The 20,047-nt window shown below is 34.9% G+C and overlaps 2 long non-coding RNA genes across 3 annotated transcripts in view; both read left to right on the top strand.

The window, feature by feature from the left end:
* LOC124974086 (uncharacterized) overlaps positions 1–2,214 on the top strand; it is a 65,020-nt gene extending 62,806 nt beyond the window's left edge. Inside the window, exon 5 of the long non-coding RNA XR_007106744.1 lies at positions 1,625–2,214. This is a non-coding gene — a long non-coding RNA (uncharacterized LOC124974086). The remainder of the gene's footprint in view (positions 1–1,624) is intronic.
* Positions 2,215–8,432: 6,218 nt separating this feature from the next.
* The window catches only part of LOC124974087 (uncharacterized), a 49,548-nt gene continuing 37,933 nt past the window's right edge, over positions 8,433–20,047 (top strand). For both annotated transcript variants that reach the window (XR_007106745.1, XR_007106746.1), the window contains exons 1-3: positions 8,433–8,527; positions 13,144–13,265; positions 13,528–13,594. This is a non-coding gene — a long non-coding RNA (uncharacterized LOC124974087). The remainder of the gene's footprint in view (positions 8,528–13,143; positions 13,266–13,527; positions 13,595–20,047) is intronic.

Here is a 20,047-nt window from a genome sequence, read left to right as displayed (position 1 = left end):
CCCGCCGGGCCTCTCCTCCTCCTCCTCCGGGCAACCCCCCAGTGTTCAGAAGCGGTCACTCTGGGTCCAAACAGCTCGCCACGCAGCTCCTCCCCAGGCAGCCACCCGGAGCCCCAGCGGCTGCTCGAGTCCAAGTGCTATGCTGAGCCGCCTCCTCTACGATGATCCCAGTTGTCCGTGTTTACCGCTCCAGCGGGGGGAGGGGCGTCTCGCCGAGCAACTCCACTTCACAAATTCCCTGCGTTCCGGGGCTACTGCCCCATCCAGGACGCCTCCCCAACAGGAGAAACTCACCCGGTGGCTTTGAGTTGGTCCCAAGTCTCTCACTATCTCCTCTTTTGAATCTTGCGTCCTGGAGCAGCGTGAAATGCAGCCGCCCTCTAGTCCGCCATCTTGGCCCCGTTACTTGTATTCTTGATAATTGCCCTTCTGATTGGAGCGAGATGGAATCTCAGTGTAGTTTAGTTTGCATTTCTCTAATTACTAGATATGTTGAAAAATTTTTTTTATATATTTGTTGACTGATTGTATTTCTTCTGTGAAGTGCCTGTTCAGTTCCTTTACCCATTCATTGATTATTTGTTTCTTGGTGTTTTCTTGAGTTTTTTGTATATCCTGGAGATTAATGCTCTGAGGTGAAGGTAGTAAAGACTTTCTCCCTTTTTGTAGGCTCTGTGTTCATGTTCTTGATTGTTTCCTTTGCTGTGAAGAAGCTTTTGGGTTTGATGCCATCCCATTTATTGATTCTTGATTTTACTTTTTTTGCTTTAGGAGTCTTATTGAGGAAGTCTGTTCCTGAGCTAATATGATGGAGAGTTGGCCTACTTTTTCTTCTTGTAGTTTGATCCAGCTATCCCACTCCTTGGTTTATACCCAAAAAACTAAAAATCAGCATACAACAGTGACTTAGCAACATCAATGTTTATAGCAGCTCAGTTCACAATAGCCAGTCTCTGGCCTAATGCCAGGGTCCTTCTAGTATCCACTTTGAGTTGAGTTTTGTACAGGCTGAGATATAGGGGTTCAATTTTAATCTACTACATAGGGATTTCCAGTTTTCCTTGCACCATTTGTTTATGAGGCTATGTTTTTCTTCAACGTATTTTTTATGGCACCTTTGTCTAGTATGAGATAACTGTATTTATGTGGGTATGTCTCTGTCTTCTATTATGTTGCATTGGTCTTCAATTCTGTTTTTATGCCAATACCATGATATTTTTGTTACTCTAGCTCTGTAATATAATTTAAGGTCTGGTATTGTGATGCCTCTTGCATTACTTTTATCACTAAGGATTGCTTTGGGTACTATGAACTTCTTATTTTTCCAAATGAATTTCATGACTGGTTTTTCTATTTTTGTGAATAACATCATTGAAATTTTAATGGGAATTGCATTAATTCTTCTTGGTGCTTTTGATAGTATGGCTATTTTAACAATACTAATTCTCCCTATCCAAGAACATGAGAGGTCTTTCCATTTTCTAAAGTCTTATTTAATTTCTTTCTTTAATGTTCTGTAGTTTTCATTGTAGATTTCTTTTACCTCCTGACTCCAAGAAATTGAGAACTGCTAAAGAAAATGGTCTTGTGTTTCTGTGCAACTGAGTTTTTTTTTTTTTTTAAGGTGCTGATGGAGTTGCTGCTAATTGAACTGTGTCCTGAGCTGAGAACTCATTTAGATCAACTTAAAGCTGATCAAGTTGGAGACTGCACAAGTAAATCACCAGAGAAATGTCTGTAATAGTAGACATGAAACATTTTCCTCTTTTCCACAAAGGATTTGACTGAGAACCATATTGATTTTTATTTTAGTTACCTCCCTCTAGTTTTATGTGAAATAAGCAGAATTGGAGGGAGGGGTCTTGATGCTGTGGTAGACAACAGAAATTTAAAAAAACCTGTTTATTAATTAAGTAATAAAAATACTTTCAAAAGTTCAACAATACTGATTGAAATACAAATGTTAACGTGATGAAACCCTAGGAAATATTTTAAATATTTATGAAACGATTTTGTTTTACAGTGAACTATGAATATTATACAATTAATTTCCTCACTGAGGATTCTGAACATTCCTATGTTATTTCACGTGTACTGAAGAACATTGTTGTACAATGCTTTGTGTAAAGTTATTGTGAAAACTTTATTGTCTTTATTTTTGCCAAAGATTTCCCATAGTTTGAAGCATTTGAAGCAATAAAATATAAAAAATTAATCACAGTGCTTTATGTTTAATCTTCTCGGAAAGAGATTGAAATAGGTGGGGCATTTCACATATTTATTTTTTTTTATTCATTTTTATTGTAAACAAATGGGATACATCTTGTTTCTCTGTTTGTACATGAAGTAGAGGCATACCGTTTTTGCAATCATACATTTACCTAGGGTAATAGTTTTTTATTCATTCTGTTATCCCCTCCCCCCACCTACAACTGAGATTTTTGTGTTTCTCTGATACTGTATTAATCCGGTGCTTGCTGAATGAGTTCAGGTGCAGAAATTTCTCTGGTCCTTCTTAGGTGTGCCAGCACTAGGCTAAGATGATAGGATTTAGATCATCCCTCTGCCCCCACAGAACTTTCAGTCCGTGGGGAAGACATTAATCAGAGATTCACAAAAACAAATGTAAAATCACAATGGCAAGTGGTAACTGCTACTGAGGAAATGTGGCTGGAAAATGGTCTTTGGGTCAGAAAATGATTCGCCAATGAGGCAAGATTGAACATGTGATAAATAAGTCTTTGGCACTGAGGAAGCCACCTGTGGAAGAGCATTGGAGAGGAGGGAGGGAGCTGCCATGTCATGTGACCGTGGTCCTGGCAAAGAGGCAAGCTGGGCCATGGGGGCTTCGGTGAACAGTGTCCAGTATGCTGGTGGCAATCCTTTTTAAGATATTTAGGAGATGCATTGTTTTTCCTCCTTGTCTTCACTGCAGCTTCTCTAAACTTGCTCTCTGTCTTCATTGTACCTTATTTTTATAACTTGATCCCTCCCCCATCTTTCCCTACTGCAGGACCCCTCCCCACTTTATTTTCCTTGCCTGGCTCATTCCTGTTTAATTATAGTCCCTTTTCTTCTGGGTGATTGTTGCATTCCTCACATGGTTCTTAAAAAGCTTTTCCATTCTTCCTTTTTCATCATCTGCTCTAAACCTCCTCACTTTGGGGAGATGATCTCATCTCCAAATTTATTCACAAAGTCAAGGTCATAAACATGAAATTTCTAATTTTTTTCTGTATCAAAATTCTCTTTGTTCTTCCCTTTTACCCTTGAGAATTAAAAGTGTCCCTTTTTCTCAAAATACCCAAGACTGATATTTATTTTTATTTTGGTATTTAAATTTATTTTTTAAAAATAAATTTGCTTCTGGAGGCTGAGAAGTCCTCCAGATGCGCTGGCATCTGGGGAGGGCCTTCCTGGTGCATCATGACATCATCTATCTCTGGCCTCTTCTCCTCTGGCTTCTCTTCTACTTCCCCCCTCCTCTTTGACTTGCGATTCCTCTGCAGGATCTGTCCTTGGCTGACTTTTCTTTGATCTCCAGGGATCTTCTTCTGTGACTCAAAGGTAGCTGATTTCTGATTATCTTTTGCCTTAGCAGTTCTCCAGAACTATTTATAGATTCTAAATGCTCCATGTTCTCTAAAATACCACTGCCCTACAGCCATTACTTTGTACCACTAAAGGAACACCCATCACAGTATTTTATGATATATATTCATTTGTCTGCCTCTCATATGAACTTTCTGAATGCAGAAGCTGGAATTTTCTAGCTTTTGTTTTCTTCTACACCCTAATAGTAGGATATGATAGCAGGAGAGCAATAGGTAATTGTGGAAGGTACAAACTCGAAGCCTGTCTCATGTTCCTACTACCTAATATATATCCTTATATATCAACTGGATAATTTTTCTTTTCTAACATTGACTCCTATGACATTATAACGATATTCTTTTCTGAAACATTTTCAGACAAAAGAGGGAGTTGTTTTGAAGGAGACATTTGACAATCATGATTTAAAAAAAAATACAACCATATTATACTGTAAGTAGTGGTTTGGTTCACAGTGGAGGTAGCTCACAAATAGCTACTTTAAATCTTGCATCAAAATATGTCATCAACAAAATTACAGCTATACCATTCTCCCACTGTGGAAAGTCTTCATTTAAACAATGAATATTCATTGTATTTCTGAACTTTGTTTGAATGTACTTTAGCTCATTTTCAATTGCTGTAACAAAATATCTAAGAACTAGGTACTTCATAAAGACCAAAAAATTATTTCTCAAAATTCTAGAAATCCAAGAGCATGGCACCAGCATTATGCCACATCATAACATGGCGGAGGGCAATAACACATGGTAAGACAGCAAATAAGCTAACTTGGATCTTTTTTCTTCTTGCAAGACTCTAATGCCTGTAATCCCACTGGCTCAAGAGGCTGAGGGAGGAGGATTGCTAGTTCAAGGCCAGCCTCAGCAACTTAATAAGACACTAAATGACTTAGCAAGACCCTATCTCGAAATAAAAAGGGCCAGGGTGTAACTCCCAGTACATACATATATACTTACATGCATACATACATACATAAAGCAAACAAGCCACTAAAGTCATTATGGAGGTCCCACCCTCTGACATAATCTAATCCTAATTGCCCCCTAATGACCCTGCCTCCAAATTCCATAAACAAGAATTTGAGGATGAATTTTCTAACACATGAACTCTGGGAATACAGTCAAGCCATAGTAGGGGTATACAGGCTATACCTGAGATATGCCAAGGCCTTAAAACTTGGTATCCCTTTTTCTTTAAGATGATTAATGTTTCAAAATGTGTACATTCAGGTGAGTTACCACCATCTTTCTGCATATTAATCATTGCTGTGGTTTTAGTATGAAGATAAGTACATTTTTCTGAAGTAATTTGTTGAAGAAAGTCAAGGGTATGGTCATGATGCAATGATGCTCTCTCTCTTTTCCTTGTGGGTGTGTATTTGTGAAGTGATGATTCATACAGATTTGATCCTCATCATTTGTCTATTTCATATTGGCAAGTTCATCTACACATTAAAATATGTTTGTAAGCCAGGTACAGTGGCACATGCCTATAATTCCAGCAACTCCTAAGGCTCAGGCAGGAGGGTCACAAGTTTGAGACCAGCCTCAGTAACTTAGAGAAGCCCTAAGCAAATTAGTGAGAACCTGTCTAAAAATAAAAGATGTAACTCAATGGTAAACTGTCTCTGGGTTCAATCCAAGTACGAAAAAAATAAAAACAAAACAAAATCCCATACAAAATATATTTGTAACCTCAAAATAAATATCCGTGGAGATTTTATGGTTATTTGAGGACATGCCCTGAAATGTTTGAGTTTCCTAAAGTGCATGTTCCCAGCTTAGGTGGAACAAGGCGACATTCTGCCTTCTCTTTTCAGCTCTCACAGAATAAACAAGTGTTCTTTTTGCAGTCTATTTAGTGCCACGTTTTTTGCATTTTTGTGCTTTTGGTTAGTGATTTTGCTGGCTAAAATGGCCCCTAAAAATAGTATTGAAGGGCTGGGGAGATAGCTCAGTTGGTAGAGTGCTTGCCTTGCATGCACAAGGCCCTGGGTTCGATCCCCAGCACCACCAAAAAAAAAAATATATATATATATAGTATTGAAGAGCTGTCTAGTGCTCTTAAGATAAGAATGCCGTGATGTGCCTCGGGAAAAATCTGTATGTTAAACAAATTTATTCAGGCGTGAGTTTGTGGTGTTGTTGTCTGTTAAGTTAAGCATTAATGATTCAAAATTATTTGTTTCTAAAAAGCTGTTTTGAACCTATAAAAGGTTACATTCAGTTGATCAGTTGATGAATGAAAATGGAACTCCAGAGACTGAGGGGAACCCTGGGTTTTTCCCAGGAGTGCTGGTTCAGTGTTTCCTCATTCATCTTTGCTATGGTTTGGACATGGTTGGAGTGTGTCTCCCAGAGCTTCATTTGTCAGAAGCTAGTGGTGGTATGGGAGGTAATGGAACTTTTAAGAGGTAGAGCCTGGTGAGAGGTCCTTAGATTGTTGAGGGAGCTGCCCTCAGAAGGGATTTGGATAGCTCTTCTGGAAATTCTGGGCTCTCATGGGACCCCTGAGCTCTCTTCAGAGCAAGTAATAGGAATGAGCCTGATCCTTGAACCACTTTTTTGCTTCTATTTAGAGATGTGATCTCTCAGTCTCACAAATGCATCCCTTGCTTACTGCAGGTCCCTCTTCAAAGCATGTGCTGTTTGGACTTTCAGACTTCAAAACTGTGATCTAAATAAACCTCTTTTCTTTATAGTTAGCCTTCTTCAGGTATTTCATTATAGCAATGAAAATGGACTAATGTAAGTGATAGTACCATGAATGAGAAATTGTGTGAGTGTATGTGAGAGAGAGAGACAGAGAGAGACAGAGACAGAGAGAGAGAGAGATTGATTACCTTATCTGAGCTCCAGAAAGAAAAACAAATAAATTAGAAGGTACTGCATCATGCTCATACAGTTGTGGATAAGAAGAAAAGAGTTTATGGAACATGGATAAATGGCAGTTCTCTGTGCTAGCCCTAGAATATACTGTCAGTCCAGAGCAGCTTTGTTTCATACTGAAGTGAACAAAAACATTCTGTTTTGTTATAATCTGGAAAAGGTCCAGTTCTTTTTTTTGCGGTGCTGGGGATCAAACCCAGGGTCTTGTGCTTGCAAGGCTAGCACTCTACCGACTGAGCTATCTCCCCAGCCCAGATCTAGTTCTTAGTAGAGTACAGAGTATAAAGGACTGTGCACTTAGTAATTCATATGTGCTCAATAGTTTGGGAAGTGACTATAGTACTAGGAGAAAGCCATTTTGTTCAGAAGATATTGAGGAAATTTATTCTTTCTTTTGTACCTTCAATTTATCCTGGCCATTTTTTCTCTCTGGTAGCTGCCCATGGGGTTTTGTTGGTTGGTCTGGTTTTTAAGATAGAGGGAAGTTACTGGACCTGTGGAGTGGATTTCTTCTAGTCATTCAGCTCCATGTACCAGCTCAGCTAGGTTAGTCCATGTCAAGGTGTCTCAAGTTCAAGAAACAAAATCAAACCAAAAGTAGAAATATTTCACCAGATTGTATCAAGCTGGATGAAATTTTAGGTATGGAATGACGTGAGGCTTAGAAAAAGCAGATGAACAACTGCTCTCATTCTGCACCCGATTTAAGTGTGGACTTGTGAATCCTGCAGTAAATCTTGCCTTGTCAGTATACTTAGCTTTAATATTCTTTTATAATTTTACCCTGGTCTTTAGTTTGCAAGTAAAATGGATATTGTCATTTTCAAAAGGTCATTTTGTAATGTGGCTCTAAGTGACATTCTCAATGTGCCATGGGACTGACTCCAGGTAACTGAGAAGTAAATCAGGTGATATTTACTCCCCTAATATTCCTGAGAGAAGTCCTACTAAACTGGGGGCAACAGGACAGAGCAGAATGCAGCTTTGTTTTGATGGTGCCTACCTATTCCTTAGAAATCTATTAAGACTTCATCTTCTGCAGCAGTTCTTGTCTGAGTTACTCTTCTGTTTAAACAAACAAACAAACAAACAAAAAAGGAATTTTAAGTTCTGAGGAATAGATTAAACTCACAATAGTAGTATACTTATTACTCTTTAATGCATTTAGAAAATGTACAATTTGGGCTCTTTTGAAACATCTTTATGAAATAAAGACAAGAATACAAATAAAAAATCTAAATGCTCTGTAAAAGAAATAGATTTGTGCTGCTTAAAATACTATAACGTCTTCTATCTTACACTTAAAATGCAGAGAATCCTCCTCTATAAACAAACAAATTTTTAGCTTGCCATTGTAAAAGGTGAAAGAAGACACTTAGGAAGAAAATTAGCCTGGAGCTATTTTTTGTTTCACAAACAAATTCAGCAAAGGGATCAAAACCATTTATTTTTTCCATGTCATAGTAATTTAATTGTACTTTCCTTTCCCTAAAATACAAAAAGGAGTACACAATGATTGCAATAGGATAAAATGTTACAAAAACTTAAGGATCAAATTGCTTCTAAGTTTAATTTGATTGATTTCTGAATAAGAAATATGATTTTAGAAATGACATTCTTTCTTTCTAGAGAGTATTATAAACAACCACAATAACAAGAAAGGAAAACTATTGTTTTAAAGTATGTTTGAATGAATAAATGTTTTGCAGATCACTAATACTCAGTAACATTATTCGGGAGTTTAGGGGATGATCTGGTTTGTATTACACATATTTACACTTTAAAATGCCTTGTGAATTAATTCAAGTTTTACTACAAACAGATGCTAAGAAATATGCAAATATGGAGAGTTTTGCTTTATGAAGATCATCGTTACCTAAGGGATACAATTGACCAGATTTTGAGAAACAGATTTGGCTTTTGTTTTTCCAGAGAGCGCAGTCAGATGAACTGGAAAAAATTGAAAAGCACAGCCGATCCTTCAAAGACAAGGAAAATGCCAAGTCTCTGGACAAACCTGAACAGTAAGCAATGCCTTCAGGCCCCATAGAGGGAGGGCATTCCAGGCTACAGTGGGCTCTTGCCATTTGGAAAAACAGTCTTGAGGGTGTAATTGTTATGAATGAGATGAGGATTAACATCTGTTTATACAAATTATATTTTTTCTCTTAACTTGGCTTTATTTCCTTAGGTGCCTTTATGAACTGTCATTAATCCCCCACTTTTCAGAGCGAGTCTTTTGCATCCTGTTCCAGTTAACATTTTCAGAAAGTATTTGTTCAGTTCATTGCACACTGGAATTACTACAGAAATTATGTGTAGAGGGTTCTGGTCCAAAGTGAATGAAGCTTGAGTTCTGATATTTAATTCTGTTCAGTCATGTTCATATTACAAAATTTTTATTTACTCTAAGTACTCATTAAATTTGAGGGATAGTAGTCCCACATGCAGGAACATTTTTGATTGAGCTTCATGATCAAAGCACATGCTCAGATTGGCAAACAGGGCTGCAGGACCACATTGAGAGAGTACGGCCAGTGTGTGCTGGCCTCTGGAGAGCTCTTTTACCACTGCTTTTGCCAAAACCAAATTTTTACTTCTTATGGTCCCCTTGGATAGCAGACTTGCAAATGAATGTGACTCGAAGGCATATTATTTAATTCCCTTCATTTCTTTGGATTGACCCCTCAACAAATTATTAATAATTATTCCAACCAAATGATTTATGAGAAGCCATTTGATTCAACAGAAGATAAAAATTCCTTTGAAAATGAAGAATAAATGTTTGGCAAAAATGACTAATATTAACATTTTTTTATAAATTGTCAAAAATCAGTAGTACCATTTGTTCTAGTTGTGGTAAATCCTTTTGAAAAGTGGAGAGATGTTATCAAAGACATCTTCAGAGGAAATGACATGAAAATTGAAGTTAAGTATGTTCTGGAAGAAGTGAGTGTATACTCATTTGGAAATGAATCTTTATAACTTTGTTTTGGCTTTCTATAATTTATGCCAAAAAATTTATATTGTTTTAGACATAGGCATAATTAGGATAATGATGATGATGATGTTTTGTAGTAGTTCTCAGTGTTATAGCCATATTTATTTCCCTTGCAATTACATCACAGAAAAGGCCTAGGTTGGCATCTTTCAACTTACAAAAGCTTACCCGAATGCTTGTTGGTACATCTTTTTAAAGTTAACTTTGGAGAACACTGCTCTTAAAGTATACATAGTACTGAAGAAAGACAAAGTTTGGTTGTAACCCAAAACTATTGCTATAATGTGAATAGTTGGCATCGATTTTGGATGATTCAAGTAAAACTTTGTATAAGAAAAGATTTGTTCTTTATTCTGTCTTATAGACATTAAAAAATGGCCCAGGGGTTATGCAAGTTCTAGGTTTGGTTCTTGCCTTTGGCAGCTACATGAAAGGTGGAAGTAAAACTTGGGGACAGGCAGATGGGTTTGGATTAGACATTCTCCCAAAGCTGAAAGATTTCAAAAGCAGTGGAAGTATTTTTTATTAATGGATATAGGCAAATTGAGAATATTTTGTTTGATGTTTTGTTTGGTAATAGATTTGACTATAAATCAGTTGTAGTAAATATTTCTTTATGTTCCAAGATCAAATGTTTCTTTATGTTCTAAGCTAGATAAAAGTAAACCACAGCATATTTGTGAATAATGATGTCTCCTGAACGGAGTAATTTTGAATTTTATGTCTAATGAATAACTATAGTATTTCTAAATAAAAGTAATTATTCTTTTCAGTCTATCATTACCAAGTCTGCTACTGTTTCTCTTTTGGGAATGTGAGGATGAATCATTTTCTATGAATTAGATATCTACCTGTTATCTTCTCCATGTTAGTCTACAGAGGCCAACAGCTAATGTATTTTGAAAACAAAACAAAGATGAGGGAAGTAATTTATAAATAAAATATGAAAGATGATCTTGCTTTTCTACATATCATTTCCTTCCTCATACTGGTGTGCATGAGAAGGTCTAAGCCACTCTGTAGATCTAGTTTTTTTTTTATCTGCTTCTACAGATGTTTGTTTAAAATTATTATCTAAGTGATTGTAAACGTGCCAGTATAAATATAAGGTTAGAGATGATGGGCAGAGTCACAGACTAAAGACTGATTTGGTAAACTTAGACAATGAAGAGTTATGTTTCTTCGATAAAAGAATCACTACATTACGATGAAGGAAATATGAACACATTTCTAAAATACTGAGTTTAAGTAAACAATTGGCTTCTAGAAGTGAAAATATATGGATTGTCCTTCCTAGATAATACAGTTATCTTTCTGATAAGATAGACTTTTTTGGTCTCTTTCATCAGTCAGGTTTTGTTTATTCTTTCATTCACATACATATATGTATGTATTTATCCACCATTTTTCATTGAGTGTCTATGAAATGCCAGACAGTATGCTTTTCTAAAATTAAATAGCACATAGTTCTTTCTTGGCATGATTTTTTGTGATTTTTGTGGTTATTTCAATAACCACAAGTATATATTTCAAATGCTATTATATATGTATGAGAAACATTTTCTAGGAATGTATAGACTTAAGTCACATTTGTAAAAAACAGTTTTCTAAGTATGTTAGTTTTCAGATATTTCTTAGTAACTTCACATTATTGAAACAACTTTCTCAGATAACATTGAAATATAAATACATCAACATAATATTCAATTTATCAAAATGGATCCAAAATATATTGTGGTAATCCTGATTACAGATAAACAGTGATTATTTGTGAGTTTTTTGTATTGGTTTACATCTTTGATTCAACTCTCTGTTAAGTTAAATCTTACTAATTTAAGTAACTATGGGGTAATCTAGAATAAAAATAAAATACTGAATCAGGAAGCAAATGCTTTTAAATAATTTCACATGCCCTCGCAGAAAAGCTATGCAAGGTCTTCCTGAATTGGTTCTTTCTCTTTAAAATGAATGTAACTGATCTCCTCAGTTTTATGTGTAAACCTCAAGGATAGAACCGTTACTTAGAATTTTGTTCAGTATGACTACCAGCAGGTTTTTAACAAATATTTCAGTAATTGATTCATGTACTGCTGTTCAATTGATTTATAAGTTAAAAGAAAGGTTGCTTAAATCATTTTACAAGCAAATCTTGTTTAATGAGGGAAACCTTTAATAGATATATTACTATCCCATGTCAAACTCAACTATGAAGGACAGTTGTTCTTTTTATAATCAGAGGAAAAATCATGGCTTGATCTGAGTACCGACCAGTTAAAATTTACAGAAGTTACTTGAGCAATTAAAAGTTCTAGAACAAGGCAGCATTCCAGATCAAAGATGGTTCAGGAGGTGCCACATCTCCAAAGTGCAGGTTGTATTTATAATCACAGAAAATAGGTAATATACAAAAACAGCCTGATTGACAAGAATTTTCATTTGCATTATGTGGCCTTGTTTGGGCAGCTTTCAGCCTCTGATTGAGTAGAAGTTCAGCATTGATACTCAGTTGCTTGGTTATATAGGGTATACTCAGGCTAGGTGAAAATTTATGCATCAAATTAGGTTTCAGATTACTATGTAGTAAGGCCACTTTGGGCCAACTGTGTCACTCAAGTATGGAGACAGATTTAGGCCAAAGTTACTTCAGTTTAACAGATCGAATATTTCAGAGAAATTAGTTTATATCATAGACTTGTTTAAAAAATATATGTATATACACACGCACATAAATACATACACGTACACAGATATTTGGTCTCTTGAAGTCAAATTATCTACTGCTAACTTGTAGCAAAGCAAAAAGTTAATTAAATTCAATACCTCTAGAAAGGAAGTGAAAAGCTATTTTTGAATACTGTTAGATATGAAAAAACTTTACATTTTTAAAAAATATAGTACTACACACATTATCTTATTTAGCTGCATGATTATTAATTCCTCAATCTCAGTCGCTGATATAACAAATTATAATATCATTCACATTTTAAAAGCTCCCATTTACTTGAAATGATACTTTTCTACATGCTAATGATTCTAAGTCACACTTAGAGTTGCAGTAGTACCTGCTAGTCCAGCTATATAGACAAGCTAGCAATATTTAATTATTTCATTATGGTAGTAGTTATAAAAATAATGAACAAAAATTCATAATAAAACATTAAATAAATAACATAAAAGTTGAACTCAATTTATGATCGAGGAGGGTAAAACTAGGAAAGTATTTATAGTTTTGACTGCCCTTAAACAACTCTGCTTTCACTTGAGGCATAACTCTTTAGATAAAATAAGTGAGGCAATTAAGAATGTAAAATTTCAATCTTGTTGTATATTTGTAGCTTCACTGCAGTTTATTTTATTTAATGCTATGTATTTAATAATTTGTAAAATATATCGTTAATAATTTGATCTTTCTACCGAGGACAGTAGCAGAAGCCTTCTGTCATATATTGTTTCATATTATCTTTGAAATTTTGATGAGGTAAGATCATTTTTAGATATATAGTTTTTTTGTTCTTTCTTTGGGTTATTTGGTAATGTTTTGTTGTTGTTCTGATTTTGTTTTTTCCTTTGCTACTATTGCATAATTTTTTTTTTTTTATATTGATGCCTATTTGTTTAAAAGTAATGTTTGTCATTTAGGATGCTGGAAAAGAACAGTGTGACTTTCCAATGCCAGAACTGCAGGACCTTTTTCAGGCCTCACAGATAAAGTTTAAAGATTTTCAAAAAGATCTCAGAAAACTGAAGAAAGACTTAAAAAGGTAACATAATCTTGAACTTACATGTTTTATTTCTGCTTTTCTTAATGAGAAAAGGTAGTGTTCTCAATGTTTTTTCAGGGAAGTAAATTAATGTTTTGTAGCCTCGTAGAACTCAATTTTGGGGATATGTTGCAAAAGAAAAGTTTTGTCAATTTTGTTTTTGTTTAAAAAAAATCTGTATTGAAAATTTAGTTAGTTAACAGGACCTTCATTATTTGAATAACAATCAGGATCAGGTTTGCATCTTGCTTTTATTTTATAGCCGAGAGCTTGTGCTCCATGATACTTATCATGTCACCATTGGACCCAGATTATGTCATTGTTAAAAGGTAAGTGGGGGCTAGGGATATAGCTCACTTGGTAGAGTGCCTGCCTCACATGCCCAAGGCCCTGGGTTCAATCCCCAGCACTGCAAAAAAAGGCTAAATAATCCGTACCATACTCTCTAAGTATGCTTGCAGAAGGTTTTGTGGCTTGTGAACTTTCCTGGAAACAGAGTATCTTATTATATAGTATGGTCACAAAACACATGGACATATTATTTTATTTCTAATCAAGAATGATTTTAACCTTAAGGTTGTCATTTTGAAGAGAGTCTAAAATTCCTCAAATTTCTAAATAGAAAGATTTACACTGAAGCAAATAGTTTGTAATTTTTTTCCTGAGTATAATCCCTTTTTTTCTGTTTTTTGTGAGGTTTACTTTTGTTATAGAGTTGAGAATGCCCCAGTATCTATTTAAACTATTTCTAGCTCTATTTAATACAGAAAGGGAGTGAATAAATGTATGTAACATTTTCATTTTGTATTGTATCACAATATGCAAACAGGAGGTCTGGTTACCCCTGTCCAGAGCCAAAAATAGAGACATAAATTTTGAAGAGACTCAGTCCTAATTTTGAGATGTGTTTATTCAAAGATACCAATCTGTAATCATGTTCTAGTCAGACATTTTAATATGATTTCAATCAAAATAACAAAATTATATAGTTTGCTTATAGTTCTTTTGTATGCAGTATGATTCATATTGGGCAATTGCTAAGTGCTGTGGGTACACAGAGATTCAGCCGTTGTTGAAGAGGGCTAAAATTCTGTCATTTAGATCAGCCCCCTTCAAGTCTTTCACATAGGTACCATTGATTGAAACCAAGAAAGATTACCGTGACTTCCCTTATTTTTATGATAACAATTTTCAAACTTGTTATACTTGTATAATATTATGGTAGTGTGTATTGAGGAATGAATTCTTAAGCCAGGAGTGGTGGCACAGGCCTGTAATCCCAGTGATGTAGGAGGCTGAGGCAGGAGGATCTCAGTTTCTAAGCAAGCCTCAGCAACTTCGAGAGGCCCTAATCAATTTAGTGAGACCCTATCTCAATAAATAAATAAATAAATAAAAAGGACCAGGATGTAGCTCAGCGTTCAATCCCCAGTACCCACCCACCCCCCAGAAAAAGAGTGAAATCTTAAACCAGTAGAAAATAAAAACCTTTCTTGTTATAATATTTATCAAATTTATCATGCTTCAAAATTATGCCAGATATTTAGACTCGCTTATGAAATTTTAAACACACTGATGTGGTGATAGGACATTTATGAGGATATAGAAAATACCTCATAGTCTGATCAACAATTCAGTCTTGTAGACTAGAGTGCAACTATTTACAGTGATTTAACAGATGAGAGGAATAATGTCTTTATTACCAGGGGCATTATATTTGCTGTGGTAGGTGCATCACTTTGGAATACCCCATTTTCTTTTAGTACCTACATGTCTTCTTTCTACAGGTATTAAATACACCTGTAATTGTGAAAATGGCAAGTTCTCACAAGACCTGGAACTAACTGAAAGTGTTAAGTAACCATAGATATTTGACTTCAGAAGGATAAGCAGCCCAGTGCCACTGAATACTATTTCCTCTTATGTTTTCTTGAGTAATGTGGTAGCTACAGAAGACTAAATATTGAAGGACCATCTTAGCAATTTTTAATTGCCTCAGAAGGTTAAGGAGATGATTTTAACCATGAGGGTTACACTTCATATAGAGGAAAGAGGAAATTGAAACTCTCATATGCTCCATTACCAGCTCTAACATTTGATAGCTCAGTATCTCTCCCACTTTGCCCACAGGTTGTAGAAATTTGATCTACAGAAATGAGAAAGTTCATGACCAAATGAATATAAAAACTGCTGGGGTTAAGTTAAATTTTAAAGGAATCCACAGTATTCTCCAAAAGAGCATTTGCAATAGTTCTCCAATTTATTTGACCACAGAGCACTTTCTTCACAGAATGTGTGGTGGATTCTGTGGTTGGTAGAACACATTTGAACATATTTTGAGGAACGTGGTCCTGGTGCTATGTTAATAACAGAAGCATGCACTTGCCTCTGAGGAGCTTGCAGTGAAGTTAGGGAAATGAAACTACAGTTTGTGAAGTAATGTAATTATATGTTACTGTTCTTATAAAATGAGATTAGCTTGAAGAGCTATTTATCAGGCTGTCAAACTCTGAGAATTAAAAATGACAGAAATAATTTACTTCATGGTTTGCTTTTCAGAAATTCAAGTATTTTAATAGAAAAATAAGGTGTCTTAGGACATGAGGAAGGAAATCTTGTGAAACAAAATTTAAATCTAATTTCTGAGAAATAAAGAAGTATCAGGAATATAACCATTCACATCATTTGACCAATGTAGCTTATCAGAAGTTATTTACGTGATCAAATTAGAAAATTTAAGAATACTTAAACACCTGACCATAATTTTTAGAGGCAATTTGTTTTTAAATAGGTTTAGAAAATGGGGTAATGGCTGGGCACAGTGGTACACCTGTAATTCCAGCAACTCAGGAGGCTGAGAAGGAGGTTCATAAGTTCAGGGTCAGCCTGAGCAACTTAGCATAAGTTACAAAAAAATAAAAAGGCCTGGGTGATACATAGTCCCTGGGTTCAATCCCCAGAACACACATACAAACACACACACACACACACACACACACACACACACACACACACGCTTAAATTAAATTTAAAAAGAGGATAATTTGTAAGGCATTTATTCTAAAATTTTTATACAATAAATATCTAATAAATATCAACTATTTATCATAAGGTGTGATCAGTGAGGTCACCCATTTACTGGCATTATCACTTCTGTTTCTGTTTGGAGACTTGCTTTTTATTTCTCAGGAATGGCTTATAAATAATGTGTTGTGGCTTAGATACTTTAATAAGACAACCGAATCTCATTTTGGCATTTTATAGAACATCTACTGTGTTTGGTTTTTCTACTTATTTCAAAATGGCAAATTGCTGATATTTACTATTTCCCTTATTTTTGAGAGAGGAAAAAAAATAAGTATTTTAGAAAATAACTTTTTGTTTGAGTCCTAGGGATTGAATCCAGGGTCTTGCACATGCTAAGCACACACCTCACTATTATGTTATACTCCCTTAAAAATAAATTTTTATTATGATTTTAAAATTTGCATCAGTTTAAAATAGGAACTTAGATAATACAGAAAAATATAAAGAAGAAAATGTGTTTATCTTCACTCCTACAGTCCAATATAAAAAATATTTATATTTTGGTATATTTCTATCTGGTATGTGTATTGCATGTATATAAATTATACAGTTGGGACCATGATACATGTAATTTTTGTAAATTTTGTTCAATTTTATATTCTCTACTTTATATCAGGAGAATTTATTTATATTTGCATTCTATTTTCTTTATGAGTTGTCTGTTGTCTTGATACATTTTTCACTATTTCCCCCTTGACTCCACCAATAAAATTTTGGAAACTGTGTATTACTATATACATGTATTCTATTTAAATTGTTGGTTCATTATACATATTAACATTTTCTTAATTACACAATTTTATAACATACTATTATATCATATATTTATTCTTCCAAATAAGAGCTTTAGAACATTCAGCTAATAATTGAGCTCCTTCCATTTTCCTTTTCATGTTTTTCCAGACTTTTAGTATTGTCATTTCCTTTAGAAACTGCTACTATATTATAATCAATAGGTGATCACCCTTATGAGTATATTTAATCAATTATTATATTTCCATTGTTACATATAATTTTTCCCCTTCTCAAATAGTATACTTTCTAAACAGAAACATTCAGTGGATATTAAAATATTTGTTCACAGTTAACTAAAAATTAAATTTCTTCCTTTGTCTTGAATGATAGTTTTGCTGGACATAAGACTTCTATATTGACATACTTTTCATCAGAGTTTTGAAAATACCTTACCTAATTGTCATTCTTGTGTAGATAATTTGTCTTTCTTCTGATAACTAATATAGGTTTTTTCATTATTCTTATTCATCTTTGACTTTCTATGGATATATATAATATAAAGACATTTTTAAATTTTTTATCTTGATTTGAACTTACTTTGTTCTTTTAAACTTTTTTTTTATTATTGTACACAAATGGGATACATGTTGTTTCTCTGTTTGTACATGGCGTAAAGGCATACCATTTGTGTAATCATAAATTTACATAGGGTAATGTTTGATTCATTTTGTTATTTTTTCCCTTCCCCCCCCACCCCTCTTTTTCCTCTATACAGTCCTTCCTTCCTCCATTCCTGCCCCCCTCCCTAAACCTAACTCTAACCCTAACACTAACTCTTCCCACCCCCCATTATGTGTCATCATCCACTTATTAGCGATATCATTCTTCCTTTGGTTTTTTGAGATTGGCTTATCTCACTTAGCATGATATTCTCCAGTTTCATCCATTTGCCTTCAAATGCCATAATTTTATTATTCTTTATGGCAGAGTAATATTCCATTGTATATATATATATATATATATATACCACATTTTCTTTATCCATTCATCAATTGAAGGACATCTAGGTTGGTTCCACAATCTGGCTATTGTGAACTGAGCAGCTATGAACATTGATGTGGCTGTATCTCTGTAATATGCTGATTTTAAGTCCTTTGGGTATAGGCCAAGGAGTGGGATAGCTGGGTCAAATGGTGGTTCCATTCCAAGTTTTCTAAGGAGTCTCCATACTGCTTTCCAGAGTGGCTGCACTAATTTGCAACCCCACCAGCAATGTATGAGTGTACCTTTCTCCCCACATCCTCGCCAACACCTGTTGTTGCTTGTATTCTTGATAATCACCATTCTAATTGGGGTGAGATGGTATCTTAGGGTGGTTTTGATTTGCATTTCTCTTATTACTAGAGATGTTGAACATTTTTCCATATGTTTGTTGATTGCTTGTAGATCTTCTTCTGTGAAGTGTCTATTCATTTCCTTAGCCCATTTGTTGATTGGATTATTTGCATTCTTGGTGTAGAGTTTTTTGAGTTCTTTATAGATTCTGGAGATTAGTGCTCTATCTGAAGTATGATTGGCAAAGATTTTCTCCCACTCTGTAGGCTCTTTCTTCACATTGCTGATAGTTTCCTTTGCTGAGAGAAAGCTTTTTAGTTTGAATCTATCCCAGTTATTGATTCTTGCTTTTATTTCTTGTGCTATGGGAGTCCTGTTGAGGAAGTCTGGTCCTAAGCCGACATGTTGAAGCTCTGGACCTACTTTTTCTTCTATTAGATGCAAGGTCTCTGGTCTGATTCCGAGGTCTTAATCCATTTTGAGTTTAGTTTCGTGCATGGTGAGAGATATGGGTTTAGTTTCATTCTGTTGCATATGGATTTCCAATTCTCCCAGCACCATTTGTTGAAGAGGCTATCTTTTCTCCATTGCATTTTTTTGGCCCCTTTGTCTAGTATGAGAAAATTGTATTTATTTGGGTTTATGTCCGTGTCCTCTATTCTGTACCATTGATCCACCTTTCTATTTTGGTACCAATACCATGCCGTTTTTGTTACTATTGCTTTGTAGTAGACTTGAAGATCTGGTATTGCGATACCCCCTGCTTCACTCTTTCTGCCAAGGATTGCTTTAGCTATTCTGGGTTTTTTATTCTTCCAGATGAATTTCATAATTGCTTGCTCTATTTCTGTAAGGTACATCATTGGGATTTTAATTGGAATTGCATTGAATTTGTATAGCACTTTAGGTAGTATGGCCATTTTGACAATATTAATTCTTCCTATCCAAGAACATGGGAGATCTTTCCATCTTCTAAGGTTTTCTTTAATTTCTTTCTTTAGTGTTCTGTAGTTCTCATTGTAGAGTTCTTTCACCTCTTTTGTGAGATTGATTCCCAAGTATTTTATTTTTTTGAAGCTATTGTGAATGGGGTAGTTTTCCTAATTTCTCTTTCTGAAGATTCATCGCTTATGTATAGAAATGCCTTCGATTTATGTGCATTGATCTTATATCCCGCTACTTTACTGAATTCACTAATGAGATCTAAAAGTTTTCTGGTGGAATTTCCTGGTTCCTCTAAGTATACAATCATATCATCAGCAAATAGGGATAGTTTGAGTTCTTCTTTTCCTATTCGTATCCCTTTAATTTCTTTGGTCTGTCTAATTGCTCTGGCTAGAGTTTCAAGGACGATATTGAATAGAAGTGGTGAAAGAGAGCATCCCTGCCTTGTTCCAGTTTTTGGAGGGAATGCTTTCAGTTTTTCACCATTTAGAATAATATTAGCCATGGGCTTAGCATAGATGGCCTTTACAATGTTAAGGAATGTTCCCAGTATCCCTATTTTTTCTAGTGTTTTGAGCATGAAGGGGTGCTGTATTTTATCAAATGCTTTTTCTGCATCTATCGAAATAATCATGTGATTCTTGACTTTAAGTCTATTGAGATTGGTTTTCTTAATATTT

The sequence above is a fragment of the Sciurus carolinensis genome, unplaced genomic scaffold (genome assembly GCF_902686445.1).
Source record: "Sciurus carolinensis unplaced genomic scaffold, mSciCar1.2, whole genome shotgun sequence".
Taxonomy (NCBI): Eukaryota; Metazoa; Chordata; class Mammalia; order Rodentia; family Sciuridae; genus Sciurus; species Sciurus carolinensis.
Note: the sequence above shows the minus strand (reverse complement) of the source record. Positions and strands in the feature narration are given on the sequence as shown.